The following is a 20636-nucleotide window of genomic DNA, read 5'->3' as shown; positions in this document are numbered from 1 at the left end:
CTTTTAACGGCGGCAGTTAAGGGTACTTAAACCACAGCGCCGTTAATTAACGGCGCTGTGGAAAAAGTGAATAGGGCCCCCCAGAGTCGGATTTTCTCTGGGGTCTCGGTTACCGGGGGTAGCCGAGACCCCAGAGAACATGATTGGGGGGGTTTTTTACCGACCCCCGAGTTGCAATCGCCGGTAATTAACCGTTTACCGGCGGTCGCAAAAAACCCCCAAAAAACGCGATTTGCCATTTAATTTCTCCGTCCTCTGATGTGATCGCACATCAGAGGACAGAGAAATGGGGTCCCCGATCGCCCCAGATAGCCCCCCGATACTCACCTGTCTCCCCCGGTGCTCCTCGTGGCTCCCGATGGGCGCCGCCATCTTCTTCCAGCCAAAAAATGGCGGGCGCATGCGCAGTGCGCCCGCCGGCCGGCACCCAGGAGATCTTTGGGGTCTCGGCTGCCGGGGGTGGCCGAGACCCCAAAGAACATGATCGGGGTCGGTTTTTACCGACCCCTGTTTTGCTATCGCCGGTAATTAACTGTTTACCGGCGACCGCAAAAAAAAAAAAAAAAAAAGGCGATGTGTAATTCTCTGTCCTCTGATGTGATCGCACACTCAGAAGACAGAGAAATAGGGGGATTTGGGGACCCTATCATACTTACCGGTGTCCCTGGGTCCTCCTGTGTCCTCTCCTGGCCGCCGGCTTCTTCCTTCGGTAAGAAAATGGCGGGCGCATGCGCAGTTCGCCCGCCATGATCTGCCGGCCGGCAGCTAGAGGAGTTGGGGCTAAATTTAGGGTTGGGGCTAGGGTTAGGGCTAGGGTTAGAGTTGGGGCTAAATTTAGGGTTAGGGTTGGGGCTAAAGTTAGGGTTAGAGTTGGGATTAGGGTTTGGATTAGGGTTGGCATTAGGGTTACGTTTGGGATTAGGGTTAGGTTTGGGATTATGGTTAAGGTTAGGGTTGGGAGTAGGGGTGTATTGGGATTAGGGTTAGGTTTGAGGTTAGGGTTGAGATTAGTATTAGGGGTGTGTTGGATTTAGGGTTCTGATTAGGGTTAGGGGTGTGTTGGGGTTAGGGTTGGAGTTAGATTTGGGGGGTTTCCACTGTTTAGGTACATCAGGGGGTCTCTAAACGCCACAGCCAATTTTGCGCTCAAAAAGTCAAATGGTGCTCCCTCCCTTCCGAGCTCTGCCGTGCGCCCAAACAGTGGTTTACCCCCACATATGGGGCATCAGCGTACTCGGGTTAAATTGGACAACAACTTTTAGGGTCCAATTTCTCCTGTTACCCTTGTGAAAATAAAAACGTGGGGGCTAAAAAATCTTTTGTGGAAAAAAAAAATATTTTTTATTTTCACAACTCTGCATTATAAACTTCTGTGAAGCCCTTGGGCATTCAAAGTTCACACCACACATCTAGAAAAGTTCCTTGGGGGGTCTAGTTTCGAAAATGGGGTCACTTGTGGGGGGTTTCTACTGTTTAGTTACATCAGGGTCTCTGCAAACGCAACATCATGCCCCCGCAGACCATTCTATCAAAGTCTGCATTCCAAAATGGCGCTCCTTCCCTTCCGAGCTCTGCCGTGCACCCAAACAGTGGTTCCCCCCCCCCACACATGGGGTATCAGCCTACTCAGCATAAATTGCACAATAAATTTTGGGGTCCAATTTCTCCTGTTACCCTTGTGAAAGTAAAAATTTGGGGTGAAAAATCATTTTTGTGGAAAAAATATGATTTTTTTATTTTCATGGCTCTACACTATAAACTTCTGTGAAGCAGTTGGGGTTTCATAGTGCTCACCACACATCTAGATAAGCTCTTTGGGGGCCTAGCTTCCAAAATGGGGTCACTTGTGGGGGGTTCTACTGTTTAGGTACATCAGGAGCTCTGCAAATGCAACATGACGCCCGCAGACCATCCCATCAAAGTCTGCATTCCAAGCGGTGCTCCTTCCCTTCTGAGCCCCGATGGGTGCCCAAACAGTCCCCCCCCCACATATGGGGGTATCAGCGTACTCAGGACAAACTGGTCAACAGATTTTGGGGTCCAATGTCTCCTGTTACCCTTGAGAAAATAAAAAATTGCAGGCTAAAAAATCATTTTTGAGGGAAAAAAAAGGATTTTTTATTTTCACGGCTCTACTTTATAAATTTCTGTGAAGCACTTGGGGGTTTAAAGTGCTCACCACACATCTAGATAAGTTCCTGAAGGGGTCTAGTTTCCAAAATGGTGTCACTTGTGGAGCGTTTCCACTGTTTAGGCACATCAGGGGCTCTCTAAACGTGACATGGCATCCGATCTCAATTCCAGCCAATTCTGCATTGAAAAAGTCAAACGGCGCTCCTTCTCTTCCAAGCTCTGCGGTGCGCCCAAACAGTGGTTTACCCCCACATATGGGGTATCGGCGTATTCAGGAGAAATTGCACAACAACATTTATGGATAAATTTCTGTTTTTACACTTGTGAAAATAAAAAAAAAATGGTTCTGAAGTAAAATGTTTGCAAAAAAAGTTAAATGTTCATTTTTGCCTTCCACATTGTTTCAGTTCCTGTGAAGCACGTAAAGGGTTAATAAACTTTTTGAATGTGGTTTTGAGCACCTTGAGGGGTGCAGTTTTTAGAATGGTGTCACACTTGGTTATTTTCTATCATATAGACCCCTCAAAATGACTTAAAATGTGATGTGGTCCCTAAAAAAAAAAAATGGTGTTGTAAAAATGAGAAATTGCTGGTCAACTTTTAACCCTTGTAACTCCCTAACAAAAAAAAATTTGTTTCCAAAATTGTGCTGATGTAAAGTAGACATGTGGGAAATTTTATTTATTAACTATTTTTTGTGACATATCTCTCTGATTTAAGGGCATAAAAATACAAAGTTTGAAAATTGCCAAATTTTAAAATTTTTCACCATATTTCCGTTTTTTTCATAATCGCCAGTAATATCGAAGAAATGTTACCACTAACATGTAGTACAGTATGTCACGAAAAAATAGTCTCAGAATCAGCAGGATCCGTTGAAGCGTTCCAGAGTTATAACCTCATAAAGTGACAGTGGTCAGAATTGTAAAAATTGTCTCGGTCATTAAGTACCTAATTGGCTGTCACTAAGGGGTTAATCACCAGCAGCGTTAATTAGATAGCAATGAGCATGCCGAGCGTTAGCTGGCTGGAAACGCCTAGTTGCTGAATAAACATCAACATCTGTGCCCAAAGCATTGGTAAAATTCTGCTCCCAGCCAAAATATTATGTATTGCATGGCATGTGCTGAGGCAGTTTCGCATCAGAGTGCCCAGTTAGGTTTGTAGTGGAAGGGGCTAAAACCTGTTGCTATTTGCAAAACATCTGTCACTTGTGGGATTTATTTTCCAGTACAACAATGATAATGTTGGTGCATTTGTAATCATCTGAGTATCACCTTTAACCCCTTTCTGCTATCGGACATACTATCCCGTCCATGTGACCTGGGACTTAATTCCCATGGATGGGATAGTACGTCATACGCGATCTCTCGGGGGGAGCGCGGCCGGGTGTCAGCTGATTATCACAGCTGACCCCTGGGACTGAGTGCCGGGAGCGGTCACGGACCGCTCCCGGCACATTAACCCCTGGAACACTGCGGTTAAAACAAGATCGCAGCGTTCAGGTGGCATATGGGAGCCTTGCGCAGGGAGAGGGCTCCCTGCTTGCTACCCTGAGACCCTCAGAACAACGCGATGTGATCGTGTTGTTCCGAGGGTCTCCTCCTGTCAACTCCCTGCAGGCCCCCGGATCCAAGATGGCCGCGGGAACCTTCCGGGTCCTGCAGGGAGGTGGCTTGTCAGTGCCTGCTGAGAGAGGCGCTGAGATGCCTCCTACACTGCCTGTCAGATCGCTGATCTGACACAGTGCTGTGCAAAGTGATATATATATATATATATATATATATATATATATATATATATATATATATATATATATATATATATATATATATATATATATATATATAGTTTATATAGTGATGTCCAACCCTGAGAAAAAGTAAAAAAAAAAAAATATACTGTGTAAAAATATTTTTTTTAAATTCCTAAATAAAGAAAAAAAATATTATTCCAATAAATACATTTCTTTATGTAAATGAAAAAAACAAAAGTACACATACTTAGTATTGCCATGTCCATAACGACCTGACCTATAAAACTTCCCACTAGTTAACCCCCTTCAGTGAACACCGTAAAAAAAGGCAAAAAACAATGCTTTATCATACCGCCGAACAAAAAGTGGAATAACACGTGATCAAAAAGACAGATATAAACAAACATGGTACCACTGAAAACGTCATCTTGTCCCGCAAAAAACAAGCTGCCATACAGCGTCATCAGCGAAAAATAGTTATATTTCTCAGAATAAACCAATGCAAAAATAATTATTTTTTTATATTAAATAGTTTTTATTGTAGATAAGTGCCAAAACATAAAAAAATATAAATGACAAAAAACAAGACCTCACATGACTCTGTGGGCCAAAATATGGAAAAATTATAGCTCTCAAAATGTGGTGATGCAAAAACAATTTTTTTGCAATAAAAAGCGTCTTTTAGTGTGTGATAGCTGCTAAACATAAAAACCCGCTATAAAAACCCGCTATAAACAGTAAATCAAACCTCCCTTTATCACCCCCTTAGTTAGGGAAAAATAATAAAATAAAAAAGTGTGTTTTTCCATTTTCCCATTAGGGTTATGGCTAAAGTTAGGGTTGGGGCTACAGCTAGGGTTAGGGTTGGGGCTAAAGTTGGGGTTAGGATTTGGATTACATTTACGTTGGGAATAGAGTTAGGATTAAGGTTGGGATTAGGGTTAGGGGTGTGTCAGAGTTAGGGGTGTGGTTAGGGTTCTGGTTAGGGTTTGGATTAGGGTTAGGGGTGTGTTGAGGCCGGGGGCGTGTTGGGATCGGGGGTGTGGTTAGGGTTTCAGTTAGAATTGGGGGGTTTCCACTGTTTAGGCACATCAAGGGCTCTCTAAACGCGACATCGCTTCCGATCTCAATTCCAGCCAATTCTGCGTTTAAAAAGTAAAATGTTGCTCCTTCCCTTCCGGTCTCTGCCGTGCGCCAAACAGTGGTTTACCCCCACATGTGGGGTATCTGCATACTCAGGACAAATTGGACAACAACTTTTGTAGTCCAATTTCTCCTGTTACCCTTGGGAAAATAAAAATTTGGGGGCTAAAAAATCATTTTTGTGGGAATTTTTTTTTTTTATTTTTTTTTTATTTTCATGGCTCTGCGTTATAAACTTTAGTGAAACACTTAGGGTATGTGTCCACATTCAGGTATGCATCAGGATTTGGTCAGGATTTTTCATCAGTATTTGTAAGCCAAAACCAGGAGTGGAACAATTAGAGGAAAAGTATAATAGAAACATATGCTCCACTTTTGCATTTATCACCCACTCCTGGTTTTGGCTTACAAATACTGATGAAAAATCCTGACCAAATCCTGATGCAATCCTGAACGTGGACACATACCCTTAGGGGTTCAAAGTTCTCACAACAAATCTAGATAAGTTCCTTGGCATGTCTAGTTTCCAAAATGGGGTCACTTGTGGAGGGTTTCTACTGTTTAGGCACATCAGTGGCTCTGTAAACGCAACATGACGCCCGCAGACCATTCCAGCAAAGTCTGCATTCCAAAACGGCGCTCCTTCCCTTCCGAGCTCTGCCATGCACCCAAACGGTGGTCCCCCCACATATGGGATATTAGCATACTCAGGACAAATTGCACAACAACTTTTGAGGTCCAATTTCTCCTGTTACCTTTGGTAAAATAAAAAAAATGGAGAAAAGATCATTTTTGTGAAGAAAAAAAAATCTGATTTTTATTTTTACGGCTCTACATTATAAGCTTCTGTGAAGCACTTGGGGGTTCAAAGTGCTGACCACACATCTAGATGAGTTCTTTAAGGGGTGGTCTTTCAAAAATGGTGTAACTTTTGAGGAGTTTCCACTGTTTAGGCACATCAGGGGCTCTCCAAACGCGACATGGTGTCCGATCTCAATTCCAGCCAATTTTTCATTGAATAGTCAAATGGCGCTCCTTCCCTTCCGAGCTCTGCCATGCGCCCAAACAGTGGTTTTCCCCCCACATATGGGGTTTCGGCGTACTCAGGACAAATTGCACAACAACTTTTGGGGTCCAATTTCTCCTGTTACCTTTGGTAAAATAAAGCAAATTGGAGCTGAAGTAAACTTTTTGTGAAAAAAAGATAAATGTTCATTTTTTTTTTAAACATTCCAAAAATTCCTGTGAAGCACCTGAAGGGTTAATAAACTTCTTGAATGTGGTTTTGAGCACCTTGAGGGGTGCAGTTTTTAGAATGGTGTCACTTTTGGGAATTTTCTATCATATAGACCCCTCAAAGTGACTTCAAATGTGATGTGTTGTAAAAATGAGAAATCACTGGTCAATCAATTTTAACCCTTAATTCCCTAACAAAAAAAAAAATTTGATTCGAAAATTGTGCTGATGTAAAGTAGACATGGGAAATGTTACTTATTAAGTAGTTTGTGTGACATATCTCTGTGATTTAAGGGCATGAAAATTAAAAGTTGGAAAGCTGTGAAATTTTCAAAATTTTCACCACATTTCCGTTTTTTCACAAATAAACACAAGTCATATCAAAGAAATGTTACCATTATCATGAAGTAAAATATGTCACGAGAAAACAATGTCAGAATCACCAGGATCTATGGAAGCATTCCAGAGTTATTACCTCCATAAAGGGACTGTTGTCAGAATTGTAAAAATTGGCCCCGTCATTAACCCCTTTCTGACCTCGGACAGGATAGTACGTCCGAGGTCAGATACCCTGCTTTGATGCAGGGCTCCGGCGGTCAGCCCGCATAAAAGCCGGGACCACAATGTGCCCACAATAGCGGCGGGTGAAATCGCGATTCACCCGCCGCTATTAACTAGTTAAATGCCGCTGTCAAACGCTGACAGCGGCATTTAACCGGCCATCCGGCCGGAAATGAGCGCATCGCTGACCCATGTCACATAATCGGGGGTCAGCGATGCATCAGATCCTTGAGACCTCTATTGTTACTGATCCCGGCCTGCTGTGAGCGCCACCCTGTGGTCGGCACTCATAGCACACCTGCAATTCAGCTACATAGCAGCGATCTGATGATCGCTGCTATGTAGCAGAGGCGATCGAGTTGTGCCAGCTTCTAGCCCCCCATGGAGGCTATTGAAGCATGGCAAAAGTTAAAAAAAAAAAAAAAAGTATAAAAGTTTATATCACCCCCCTTTCGCCCCATCCAAAATAAATCAATAAAAAAAAAAATCAAACCTACACATATTTGGTATCGCCGCTTTCAGAATCGCCCGATCTAGCAAGAAAAAAGGAATAACCTGATCGCTAAACGGCGTAGCGAAAAAAAAATTCTAAATGCCAATTCAACGTTTTTTTGGTCTCTGCGACATTGCATTAAAATGCAATAACGGGCGATCAAAATCAAAAGAACGTATCTGCACCAAAATGGTATAATTAACAATGCCAGCTCGGCACGCTAAAAATAAGCCCTCAACCGACCCGAGATCACGAAAAATGGAGACGCTACGGGTATCGGAAAATGGCGCAATTTTTTTTTTTATTAGCAAAGTTTGGAATTTTTTTTCACCACTTAGATAAGAGAACCTAGACATATTTGGTGTCTATGAACTCGTAATGACCTGGAGAATCATAATTGCAGGTCAGTTTTAGCATTTAGTGAAGCTAGCAAAAAAGCCAATCAAAAAACAAGTGTGGGATTGCACTTTTTTTGCAATTTCACCGCACTTGGAATTTGATGTTGTTCAAAAGTAGAATTTTTTTTTGCAAAAAATAAGCCCTCACATGGCCATTTTGACAGAAAAATAAAAAAGTTATGGCTCTGGGAAGGAGGGGAGCGAAAAACGAACACTGAAAAACAGAAAATCCCAAGGTCATGAAGGGGTTATCATGCAAACCACACTTGGTGGTTAAGGGGTTAATAATGTAGTAGCCAGCAAATAAAGTAGCACTCTGTAGCTCTATAGCATGCAAACATTAAGGCTGCCGTCACACTAGCAGTATTTGGTCAGTATTTTACATCAGTATTTGTAAGCCAAAACCAGGAGTGGGTGATAAACAGGGGCGTAACTACCGCGGTCGCAGCGGTCGCCATTGCGACCGGGCCCGCTAGGTCAGGGGCCCAGGGCCGGCAGGTCAGACGCCCCTGGTCACTATGTCCGCCTCCTGCTCCCGCACACTTCCGTCACTTACTTCTATCTATAGATAAGCAGCAGTGCGCAGGCTCAGTGACGCTGCAGAGCGGCTCCTTCCATCCATAGCAGGGGGTGGCTCTCTGTATCCGCCGTCACGCCCCTGACGCGCCCACTACACAGACTGGTGAGGCGTCCCGGCACTTCCAGCTCTCGCGTGCGGATGCTTTCTTCAGTTGCCATGTTTCCGGCGGTGCCCGGAAGTGGCAGCACCTGTTTCCATAGTGACCCGCGGCCGTCCTAGCCATGTCCTGTCACGCACTGCGGCTCCGACTCTGCCGCCTGTCCCCGGCCCTCAGGAGCCTTCATTATGTCCAGGGCCAGAATCCCGACCCCCAAACCAAGGAGTACTTCTACTACATCGACCACCAGGGACAGGTACGGGGGCACAGTGCGGCAGGAGCTCGGGCCCCTGGGGCCCATAGCTGTGATCGGCTGCAGCGTGATTTCTCCTCTTTATTTTACAGCCCGCACAGTGGTATGTATATACCGCACAGTGGTGCTGGATAGACCACTGTGCAGGCTGTGCTGTATATACCACTGTGCGGGCTGTGCTGTATATACCACTGTGTGGGCTGTGCTGGATATACCACTGTGCGGGCTGTGCTATATATACCACTGTGCGGGCTGTGCTGTATATAGCACGGTGTGGGCTGTGCTGTATATACCACTGTGTGGGCTGTGCTCTATATACCACTGTGCGGGCTGTGCTCTATATACCACTGTGCGGGCTGTGCTCTATATACCACTGTGCGGGCTGTGCTGGATATACCACTGTGCGGGCTGTGCTGGATATACCACTGTGCGGGCTGTGCTGGATATACCACTGTGCGGGCTGTGCTGGATATACCACTGTGCGGGCTGTGCTCTATATACCACTGTGCGGGCTGTGCTCTATATACCACTGTGCGGGCTGTGCTCTATATACCACTGTGCGGGCTGTGCTCTATATACCACTGTGCGGGCTGTGCTGGATAGACCACTGTGCGGGCTGTGCTGGATAGACCACTGTGCGGGCTGTGCTGGATAGACCACTGTGCGGGCTGTGCTGGATAGACCACTGTGCGGGCTGTGCTGGATAGACCACTGTGCGGGCTGTGCTGGATAGACCACTGTGCGGGCTGTGCTGGATAGACCACTGTGCGGGCTGTGCTGGATAGACCACTGTGCGGGCTGTGCTGGATAGACCACTGTGCGGGCTGTGCTGGATAGACCACTGTGCTGGATAGACCACTGTGCGGGCTGTGCTGGATAGACCACTGTGCGGGCTGTGCTGGATAGACCACTGTGCGGGCTGTGCTGGATAGACCACTGTGCGGGCTGTGCTGGATAGACCACTGTGCGGGCTGTGCTGGATAGACCACTGTGCGGGCTGTGCTCTATAGACCACTGTGCGGGCTGTGCTGGATAGACCACTGTGCGGGCTGTGCTGGATAGACCACTGTGCGGGCTGTGCTGGATAGACCACTGTGCGGGCTGTGCTGGATAGACCACTGTGCGGGCTGTGCTGGATAGACCACTGTGTGGGCTGTGCTGGCACCCAACACCATGTTGCAGTGCAGGAGATTCCTCCTGCACGGCAACAGTCCGAGGCGTATCTAGGGGAAGGGGGCAGCCGGGGCACGTGAGAGACAGGAAGCAGCTCCAGTCATCACGATGAGACAGCTTCTCAGTCTGTATTTTCCCCCCCTCATACATCTCATGTACGTCTGAATGAGATCGTATTTAAGAGAAAGCCAAAATAACCCCGGGACAGAAGGCGAGAGCAGGGGGGAGGTGCGGGACAGAGCCGCTTTAGTCAGGAGAAGCTGAGGAGCCGCAGCCGGTTTACATCAGCCACCCCTGTACCAGAGAGGAGATTGTGAGTTGTGTATATGAGCTGGTATCTGGTGTGTGTGTGTGTGTGATATCTGTAGTATGTGTGTGTGTGTGTGTTATCTGTAGTGTGTGTGTGATAACTGTAGTATGTGTGTGTGTAATATCTGTAGTATGATGTGTGTGTGTGATATCTGTAGTGTGTGTGTGATATCTGTAGTGTGTGTGAGGCAGGGGCGTAACTACCACGGTCGCAGCTGCAAGCGGCTCTGGCAGGTCAGGGGGCCATGTGTCCCCTTGAGCCTGTCTCCGTTATGCTTGTGTCCCTTGTCCCCATGTGCCAGTCTCCCTTGCTCACTAGTCCCTGTGTCCCCTTGTGCCAGTCCCCCTTGTCCACTGGTCCCCGTGTGCCCCTTGTGTCAGTCTCCCTTGCTCACTTGTCCCCGTGTGCCCCTTGTCAGGCTCCCTTGCCCACTAGTCCCCTTGTGTCAGTCTCCCTTGCCCACTAGTCCCCTTGTAACCTTCTCCCCTGCCTCCTAGCCCCCATGTGTCCCCTTGTGCCTGTCTTCCTTGCCCTCTCCCCTGCCCCCTCGTCACCATTTGCTTGTGTCTTTCTCACTGCCCCTGTATGGAGGGGCTGCATTATACTATGAGGGGGGCTGCATTGTATTCTATGGGGGTTACATTGAATTGTATGGCGGGGGGGCCCCATTTGGAAGTTCGCACCGGGGCCCATAACTTTGTAGTTACGCCACTGGTGATAAATACAGAAGTGGTGCATATGTTTCTATTATACTTTTCCTCTAATTGTTCCACTCCTGGTTTTGGCTTACAAATACTGATGTAAAATACTGACCGAATACTGCTAGTGTGACGGCAGCCTAAGTATATGAAATTTGAATTGCATTAGTGCTCTGTAATATTCTAAAAATTGAGAATACTTAGTGCAGAAATTGGCCAATTCATGTGTACCCATTAGTCATGATAAGGCGATTCTCAATGCTTGTAACCTGCCTAATCTGAATCCTCTCTTGGGCTAAAGTCTACATTTATATGGGAAGGTAGGATCCTGCTGTAATTAAAAACGACTGAGGTTGAGGGGTGGAGTGCTCAGTCAGAGAGCTTTAGCCCAAACGAGTATTCACACAGGCCGGTTCCCACCAATGAGAATCGCCTTATCATGGTGGCTGAGTTCACGTGAATTGGCCAATTTTTGTGCTCTGTGCCATGTATTCTCAGTAATGCAATTCAAATTTCATATTTGATGTTTGCATGCTATAGCGCTACAAAATGCAACTTTATTTGTAGGTTGTATTTGGAGATGGCTACTCTTAGTAAGCACCTGTTCCCACCTGTTTTCTGTTTGGATGTGCAGGTCAGTCTTTTGATATTAAGAATGTAATAGATCACAGTATTTGTCTCCTACAGAGGCATCAAGTAACCAAGATGAAACAGAGGGCTTTTCCAGTCGTCTGCAGTCCCATGAGTGTCTAGAGGAAAATGGCCAAGTCCCACAGAACCATCAGGTAAATAGATGGATGGGCTCAGAAGCAGTGTGGGCCTCCTATTTGGTAACTACATTTCAATTCTCCTCATTCTCTGGCCTACAAAATGTAAAAAAAAAAAAAAAAAATGTCTGTAATTTTTGCTGCCATATAACTGGTTAATAAGTAGATATATATATATATATTTATTTTGTCTTTTGTACATTGTTTGCCCTTGTAATTGAATCAGGAGGAAGATCTGACAAATATTAAAGTTGAAGACATATCTGTAGAAGCCATATGTATGAATGGATATCGGCAGTGTAAAAAAGAGGACATTCCTGTAGAGATTAGCTCAGGTACGTGAAGGCACAAGTATGACAATGCAGAGAGAAAAATGCATCAGCCCAGTGCTAGGGTCCAAATCATTGAGCCTTTATTGATCTAAGGATCAGCCCTCTGATGTATTGTAGAATGTCACCCTGTATATCTTGAAGAGACGATGCCGAGTCACGTCATTCTTATTATTTCTCAGCTGTAGCTTTCTTTATCTAAATTGGAGCATATGCTTTTAAATTTATTTTATTTTTTTTTAGAGACTATTGTTTGGTAAAAAAGGAAACAAATTACCTTTTTTCAACAATGTTAACCCATTAATGATCACCTATACGCATTTTAATGGTGGCTGTTAAGGGGGGCCTTAGTCCTCAGGGTCGCATTTTTCACAGCATTGAGGATAAACTGTATATCACCCCTCCAGTGAACGAAATTACAGCTGTATATGACAGCTGACAAACTGGCTTTGTCAGTGGCATCTAAGTGATTAAAAGGGGGTTAATTCCCCCATCTGGTCTCAGGCATAGGTGTCCATGGTACTCTGTGGCCATCAGAGGACCTCGGAGTATGGTGGCTGCTTAGTTCCTGCCGTATGCTGGATCGACCCGATATATAAAACTGTCCCATTGTTCAGTACAGCGAACACCAAAAAAAAAGAATAAACACTCCAAAGATGTCGCTTTTGTCATCATAATTTCTAATATCGCTGATATGAAAAATAAAGTAAGTTATAGCTCTCAGAAAATGACAATACAAAAACAAATTCGTTTTTATAAAATATTGTTTTTAGTCTGTAAAAGTAGCAAATCATGAAAAAAACAATATAAATCTTATATTGCTATAATAGTGCAAAAAATATAAAAATAACTTGAGTTCTGTTTTTTAATTCAATGTCTGAAAAATCTGAATAAAAAGCGAGCACAAAAAAAGATATGTGCACCAAAAAAATCTTCAACTTGTCAAGCAAAATATAAGCCCTCATGCTGCTTTGTTGGCCAAAAAATCAAAACTTTAAACATCGCAGCCATCCACAGAATCCTCTGGCTTAAGGCTTGGAATGTGGACGCGGCTTCTAAGAAGTCTCTCACTAGCCTTACATTCCTGGGGTCTTCTCTTCGCCACTGGCGGTAAGAGCACCTCTTTCCCAGCCAAGGCCCAAGCCTCCTCCCCCCATTAGGAGACATATTCTCCAGTTCCGCTGCTCTTGGAAATTTTCAAAATCCAGAGCGAACAGGTTTTCACCTTCATAATGTGTTTCCAGCACCTGGGGATCCTGTGGGGGGCTTCTTCTTTTCCGGGACGCGTCTCTCTCCATAGTCTGACGCCTGGGTCAGAAGACCATATCCACAAGTTATAAAATAGAATTTTCTTCTCTCCCTGGTATATAGCTGGTATATAATGGACACATTTGGGTGCTGCTCACATGTCAGATCACTTGGCGTGTTGCAGAGCAGCAGCGCAGCTTTCCCACTATCTGTACATATATTGAAAGCGAATCATAGGTAGATTAATTAACTAGCAGCATGTCTGCCACTTTAGTAGTGGCGGAGTCTTACTGCCATAGATCTATCATTTACATTGTATACCAGCTATAAGCAGATCAGATTTGATTTGTGACCAAATTGTTGTATTTTACCCAATTTCTCCATGTGTGAATTAAAATTCTGAGGCTACAGTAAAATTTTAGCAAAAGCCCTTTTCATGGCTATGATGTACTTTTAATAAAATGCTCACTACATGCCTAGATCAATTACGTTTGGGGTTTAGTTTGCCAAATGGGGTCAGTAGTGGGAGTTTCCTTTTTTTGGCACTTTAAAGGTTTTGCAAATGCAATGTGTCCAAATATGTGTTTCAAAAATTAAATAGCGCTTTTTGCATTCCAAGTTTTGCCATGTGGCCAAACATTATTTTTTGACTAAATATGGGGAATCAAGGCGTTAGGGAGAAATTATGGGATGCGTTTTCTCCGATTAGGCATTGTGAAAATGTAAGGGCTAAAATTACATTTTAGTGGAAAAACGTAATTTTCAAGTTCACAGCCACATTTTAATAAGGTCTCTGACGCACCTATGAGTTCAGAATGCTCAACACACCTCTAGATGAAATCCTTGATCAGTCTAGTTTCCAAAATGGGGTAATTTATGGGGTTGATATCTGCAATCTATTCCAGTGAAATTTACAATCCAAATACCAAATGTCGCTCTTTCCCTTCTGAGCCCTGGTCGTTTGTCCAAACCAAACTTTGACTATATGTTGAGTATCGCTTCACTCTGAAGACAGTGGATAACAAACTGTGGGGTACACTTTTTCATATTTCCTCTTGAGAAAGTTAAAAATTTGGGGCTAAAGTAACATTTTTGTGAAAAAAAAAAAAAATATATATATATATATATTTTTTTCAATATGATAACCTAATGTTATCAAATTCTGTGTAATACCTGTGGGTTTTAAATGCTCACTATACCTCTGGATACAATCCTCGAGGGGTGTAGTTTCCAAAATGGGGTCAGTTGTGGGGGGTTTCTGCTGTTTACGCACCTTTTTAGGGGCCCTGAAATTGCGCCATGGCATCTGCAGTCTATTTCAGCCAAATTTGTGTTCCAAAATTCAAATAGTGCTCCATCCCTCCCGAGCCCTGGCTTTTGTCCAAACAGAGATTTTTGACCATTTGTAGGATATCGTCATTCTCAGAAGAAACTGGGCAACAAATTTTGAGGTCAATTGTGTCGTGCTATCAATTGTCAAAGTGAGAAAAATGTTGCTAAAGTTAAATTTTAGTGGAAAAAGTACAGGTCTCGTTTTGTTTTTTTTTCATTCCACTTTGCATTAATTTGTGTGTAGCACCTGAAGTGTTAAAAAAAAAAAAAAAAATCCTAACCGCAGTTTTTAAGCATTTAAGGGGTTCGATTTTGAAAATTCTATCACTTTTGTGGTTGTTTCCAATATATAAGCCCCTCAAACTCCATTTAAATCTGAATAGGTCCCTAAAGAAACAGGTTTTGTAAATTTCTTTAAAAAAAATTAGAAATTGCTGCTAAACTTTTAACTCTTCTAATTTCCTAGCAAAAGAAAATTGATTAAAAAATGATGCAGATTTGAAGTAAACATATATAAAAATTGGAAGTTTGAAAACTGCGAATTTCTTGCCAAAATTCTGATACTTTCACAAACGCAAAACATATCAAGATAAATTTATCACTAACAAATGACAATGTGTCACAAAAAAATGTTTTCAGAATCACTGATACACTGAAGTATTCAAGTTATTAACACATAAAGTGACACTAGTCAGATTTCAGAAGTTTGATTTGGTCATTAACCCCTTTCCCACCTTAGGCGTATAGTTATGTCTAAGATGGGCTCCCCCTGTATGCTGCGGGCTCTGGTGGTGAGCCTATAACTTTTCCGGCACATGTCAGTTGATTTGAACAGCTGACATGTGCCTCTTACAGACGCGGGTGGAATCATGATCCACCCGTGGCTGTTAAGATGTTAAATGCTGCTGTCAATCTCTAACAGCGGCATTTAACATGCTTGCGCCGGAAGCGCGTCACTAATCCCACCCATTGGTGCCTGTGTCACATGACCGCAGGTTGCCAATGGGTTGGCATGACCACCTGGGGTCTGCAGTAGACCCCTGTGGTTTTCATTGCCCAGCGATCGGGCTCATAGCAAATTAGCATTTTAGCTACATAGAGCAGGGCTGAAGCCCTGCTCTGAGTAGCACAAGCGATCGGAAGATCGTAGCTTCTAGTCTCCCATGGAGACTATTGAAGCAAGTAAAAAAAAAAAATTAAACACCATTTGCCCCACTCAAAAGAATAAAGAAAATAAAAAATACACAAATTTCGTATTGCTGCATTCAGAATCGCATTCAGAATCGCCCAATCTATCAAGACTGCAGAGACCCGTGTGTCGCAACCAGTGCCTTCCCCCGTCCCACCACTACGTAATAAAAGATACCGACAAACCTGGATGGGTTGAACAGGTTGGTCACAGTTTATTATTTGCTGAGTAGAGAAGGGCAATTACATTTCGCGACGCACTCATTGCTGAAGGCCCCGCCGACGACCGCTGGGCCAGCAAGCCGATGAGAGGTTACGAACCTTTGCCCCCCTCTACCTACCGCTGTGACGTATATAAAAAGAACGTCAATTTTTTTTTTTTTTTAAATAATTTAAAACATTTTAACAATAATAGCACAGTACATTCACCAGTTTATAAGGGAGGGAGGGTGGGACAACAGCTTCCGAGGGTCAGCCGGGGAGAGAGAGGGAGAACCTGGTCCCGTCACTAGAATTTAACCCCTGAGGGTGTGGCCAGACTCCCCTCCTCTCCCCGGTTGGTCCGCTGGGCGTCCCAATCATGACATCACCTGGGGAAGTAGTGGGAGGGGGGAATTGAGCACTGCAGTTTTCCCAACTAGCTATCCCTTAAAGGGGCTCTGCAGTCAGAGGCACGTTCCTTATACAGTACCGTACCTACCATACATTAACCCCTTCATGACCGTGGGATTTTTCGTTTTTCCATTTTCGTTTTTCGCTCCCCTCCTTCCCAGAGCCATAACTTTTTTATTTTTCCATCAATTTGGCCATGTGAGGGCTTATTTTTTGCGGGACGAGTTGTACTTTTGAATGACTTCATTGGTTTTACCATGGCGTGTACTAGAAAATGGGAAAAAAATTCCAAGTGCGGTGAAATTGCAAAAAAAGTGCAATCCCACACTTGTTTTTTGTTTGTTTTTTTTGCTAGGTTCACTAAATGATAAAACTGACCTGCCATTATGATTCTCCAGGTCAGTACGAGTTCATAGACACCTCACATGTCTAGGTTATGTTTTACCTAAGTGGTGAAAAAAAATTCCAAACTTTGCAAAAAAAAAAAAAAATAAAATTGCGCCATATTCCGATACCCGTAGCGTCTCCATTTTTCGTGATCTGGGGTCGGGTGAGGGCTTATTTTTTTGCGTGCCGAGCTGTCGTTTTTAATAGCATTTCGGTGCAGATACGTTCTTTTGATCGCCCGTTATTGCATTTTAATGCAATGTCGCGGTGACCAAAAAAAGTAATTCTGACGTTTCGATTTTTTTTCTCGTTACGCCGTTTTGCGATCAGGTTAATGCTTTTTTTTTATTGATAGATCGGGCGATTTTGAACGCGGTGATACCAAATATGTGTAGATTTGATATTTTTTTTTATTGATTTATTTTGATTGGGGCGAAAGGGGGGTGATTCAAACTTTTATATTTTTTTTATTTTTTTCACATTTTTTTTAACTTTTTTTTTTTACTTTTGCCATGCTTCTATAGCCTCCATGGGAGGCTAGAAGCAGGCACAGCCCGATCGGCTCTGCTACATAACAGCGATCATCAGATCGCTGCTATATAGCAGAATTGCAGGTGTGCTGTGAGCGCCGACCACAGGGGGGCGCTCACAGCCACCGGCGATCAGTAACCATAGAGGTCTCAAGGACCTCTATGGTTACCTTCCTGACTCATCGCCGACCAGGGTGGATTGATTTAAATCACGCCGATTTAAATCATGATTTAAATCACGATTTAAATCAAAAGATTTTTTTCTATTTAAATCGGATCGATTTAAATCATGATTTTAATCATGATTTAAATCACTGATTTAAATCAAAAGGTTTTTTTTAATATAAATCACGATTAAAATGAGAAGTGAGAGCAGTGCGCATGTGCGCCCATAGTTACACGGACGAAACTAGGGGCAACGATCTAACGCCAGGGTGAGGGGGGGACCCCAAAGTAAGTAAAAATCTTTTTTGTTTTACTATATGGCAATAGGTAGGTGTTTAAAAGCAGCATGTCTTAATTGTATAAACTATTAATAGCCTCCACATTTTGTTCATACTGCCCCTTTAATTCCACACTTCTAGCTTGGTTTCACTTTTGGTTTAGTTTCTTTTTCCATTCAGTTGACATGCCCAAACTTGTTGGATAGTCAGCATCCTACAGAAACCTCTGGAAGAGCATGGCATTGTGAATGTTACACATATACAGCCTTTATTCTACTGAGTTAAACAACTCAGCTTTATCTCATGATGGAAGAACCTTTGGATGGTAAAATATTTTCCTCAAAAAGCAGTTTATTGAAAAAAATCCGATTTAAATCAAAAAAATCCGATTTAAATAAAAAAAATCCGATTTTTTTGATTTTTTTAAAAAAACATTGATTTTTATCCACCCTGTCGCCGACCCCCGATCATGTGACGGGGGTCGGCGATGCGCTCATATCCGGCCGCCCGGCCGGATGCGGTAGTTAAATGCCGCTGTCTGCGTTTGACAGCGGCATTTAACTAGTTAATAGCGGCGGGTGATCGCGATTTCACCCGCCGCTATTGCGCGCACATGTCAGCTGTAAAAAACAGCTGACATGTCGCGACTTTGATGTGCGCTCACCGCCGGAGTGCACATCAAAGCAGGGGACCCGACATCGGACGGTATAGTACGTCCGATGTCGGGAAGGGGTTAAAAAATTAATCCGATCGGTAAACGGCATAACGAGAAAAAAAATCAAAACTCCAGAATTACGTCTTTTTTTTTTGGTCGCGTCAATATTGCATTCAAATGCAGTAACGGGCGTTCAAAAGATCATATCTACACCAAAATGGTATCAATAAAAATGTCATCCCAGCGCGCCAAAAAAAAAAAAACTCGCCCAGCCTCAAAGACCCAAAAATGGAGACACTACGGGTCTAGGAAAATTTGGCCTTTTTTTCTTTTTTTTTTTTTTTTAAAGAAACTTTTTTTTTCACAACTTATATAATAAGTTATATAATATATAGTTCCCAGTGTTCTTGCCTCACCTTGCAAATGAGATAATCGTCACCCCTTAACGCTCCATGATGGATATATGTGTCATGGATTGAGGCGCTGAGACCGCTCAGCACAGGACATTTGTGGCTGTTTCATAACCGGAATTAAAGGGACTCTGTCAGCACCAAATGACTGTTCAAACTAAGTACCGCTGATCAGTGCTTTGTGGTTGGGCCAGTTATTTAAATACACCTTCCCACCTGCATGTTTTCCCCCTCAATCACCAGCCCCGTCTTTGACAGCTCTGACTTCATAGGATCAGAGAATGGTGGAAATAGATGGAAACCAGGCAGGTAGGAAGGTGTATATAAATGACTGGCCCCGCCATGAAGTACGGAGCGCCTGTACTTGGTTTGATCAGTCATTCTGTGCTGACAGTCTCTTTAATGCTTTGAGTGTTGTGATCTGGCTCTGGCATTCAGGCATCCATTTCCCTTTTGAGATTGCGGTGTGTGATTGGGTTGCTGTGGCAGCCGGGAGCCTGCTGAAGGCCCTGATTCTGCCATCTATGTTCGTTCTACTACCATAAGCTGAGTTTTTTAGAAGATTGTGATTTTTACTATAGACAGTAATACTGATGTATTTCTGTGTATACTATAAGTGATCAAAGGTTCACAGTCCAATCTATCAAAAGCTAACATTATTTAATTCCATACTGTTTGTATCAAAGTAAAAAAAATTCAATTTTTGTGCTGGCACATCTTCAACATAAAAATAAAATAACACACAGTTAAAACGTAAAATGGAATCAATAAAAATGACAACTCGGCACACAAAAAAAAAAAAAAAAGCCCTTACTCAGCTGCATTATCCTGCCCCTACAGACTGACTGTTTTCCCTGTATCCGGTTGTATTCAGAGAAGGCTGTCGGTCTATATGGGCGGGATAAGCAGAACTCACTCCTATCTGTATTTACTGCACTTTTTGTTCGGGAATTCCTGCTCCAAATAATCTAAACCAGAAGTGGGCAATGAATTTTCCCAAGGGGCCACATGAGAGACTGTGACTATTGTGGAGGGCCAAACCAATAGGCCGAAATTAATTCTGCTCAATATTAACCCCTTAGCGACCTTTGACGCATACGCTGCGTCATGAAAGTCGGTGCCAAAACGACCTATGACGCAGCGTATGCGTCATGGAGGGATCGCGCTCCTGCAGATCGGGTGAAAGGGTTAACTCCAATTTCACCCGATCTGCAGAGACAGGGGGAGTGGTGCTTCAGCCCAGGGGGGGTGGCTTCACCCCCTCGTGGCTACGATCGCTCTGATTGGCTGTTGAAAGTGAAACTGCCAATCAGAGCGATTTGTAATATTTCACCCAAAAAAACGGTGAAATATTACAATCCAGCCATGGCCGATGCTGCAATATCATCGGCCATGGCTGGAAAACCTAACCTGCCCCCACCCCACCCCACCGATCGCCCCCCCGGTGCTCCGTTACGGGGTCCGGTCCCCTCCGTCCGCCTGCCGGCTCCTCCGTCCTCCTGCCCGCTCCCCCCGTGCTCCGGTGCCCCCTCCCTGTGCTCCGGTCCCCCCCCCCGTGATCCGATCACCCCCCCCTACATACTTACCTGGCCTCCCGGTGTCCGTCCGGCTTCTCCATGGGCGCCGCCATTGTCCAAGATGGCGGGCGCACGCGCACTGCGCCCGCAGAGTCTGCCTGCTGGCAGATTCGTTCCAGATCTATTTTGATCACTGCGATATAGCCTATCGCAGTGATCAAAATAAAAAAAAGTAAATGACCCCCCCCCCCCTTTATCACCCCCATAGGGAGAATAATAAAAATAAATAAAATATTTTTATTTTTTTTTCTGCTAGGGTTAGGGTTAGAACTAGGGTTAGAATTAGGGGTAGGGGTAGGGTTAGGGGTAGGGTTAGGGCATATGCAC

At 43.9% G+C, this 20636-nt stretch overlaps 1 pseudogene across 1 annotated transcript in view; it reads left to right on the top strand.

Moving 5' to 3' along the window:
• LOC143764911 (uncharacterized) overlaps positions 1–20636 on the top strand; it is a 66369-nt pseudogene that overhangs the window by 31496 nt on the left and 14237 nt on the right. Inside the window, exons 4-5 of the transcript XR_013213296.1 lie at positions 11519–11616; positions 11825–11933. The product of XR_013213296.1 is annotated as an uncharacterized LOC143764911 (transcript). The remainder of the gene's footprint in view (positions 1–11518; positions 11617–11824; positions 11934–20636) is intronic.

This window comes from Ranitomeya variabilis, chromosome 4, assembly GCF_051348905.1.
Source record: "Ranitomeya variabilis isolate aRanVar5 chromosome 4, aRanVar5.hap1, whole genome shotgun sequence".
NCBI lineage: Eukaryota > Metazoa > Chordata > Amphibia > Anura > Dendrobatidae > Ranitomeya > Ranitomeya variabilis.
Note: the sequence above shows the minus strand (reverse complement) of the source record. Positions and strands in the feature narration are given on the sequence as shown.